At 58.5% G+C, this 448-nt stretch overlaps 1 protein-coding gene across 1 annotated transcript in view; it reads right to left on the bottom strand.

The window, feature by feature from the left end:
• Window positions 1-448, bottom strand: part of PRSS27 (protease, serine 27) — an 8,792-nt gene that overhangs the window by 3,441 nt on the left and 4,903 nt on the right. The gene's annotated exons all lie outside the window — the stretch shown is intronic.

Here is a 448-nt window from a genome sequence, read left to right as displayed (position 1 = left end):
AAAAAAAAAAAAAAGATCAAGAAGAAAAAAGAAAAAAAAGATGTGGGGTTTACAATAATTAAAGCTGTGGTGGTGAGGTGTGAGGTGAGGAACTTGGGACACACGGAAGATGTGGGGCCAGGTGGTTCATATACGGCAGAGGGCGGGGTGGCCTGGCCTCTGCTCAGGGCTTTCTGGGGTGGCTCAGGTGGGTGAGGGGAGGAAGGGCCATTCTGTCTGGTCCTTGGGCTTTGTGAGCAGAGTTCCTCTCGGGAAGAGTGTCGTGGAGCTGAGGTGTGTGCAGGATGGGGAAAGGACAGGACAGGCCGGTGTGCAGAACCTGCAGGCGGCTTCCGCAGGGACCCACAGGGAGTGGGTGGAGGGGATGGAGGGGATGGAGGGGGTTGGAGGCCGTGCGAGGCGCCTCCCGCGGGCGGGAGCAGCGGTTGCAGGTGGAAGTTAGCCCTGG

The sequence above is a fragment of the Colobus angolensis genome, unplaced genomic scaffold (genome assembly GCF_000951035.1).
Source record: "Colobus angolensis palliatus isolate OR3802 unplaced genomic scaffold, Cang.pa_1.0 Scaffold303, whole genome shotgun sequence".
Lineage (NCBI taxonomy): Eukaryota > Metazoa > Chordata > Mammalia > Primates > Cercopithecidae > Colobus > Colobus angolensis.
Note: the sequence above shows the minus strand (reverse complement) of the source record. Positions and strands in the feature narration are given on the sequence as shown.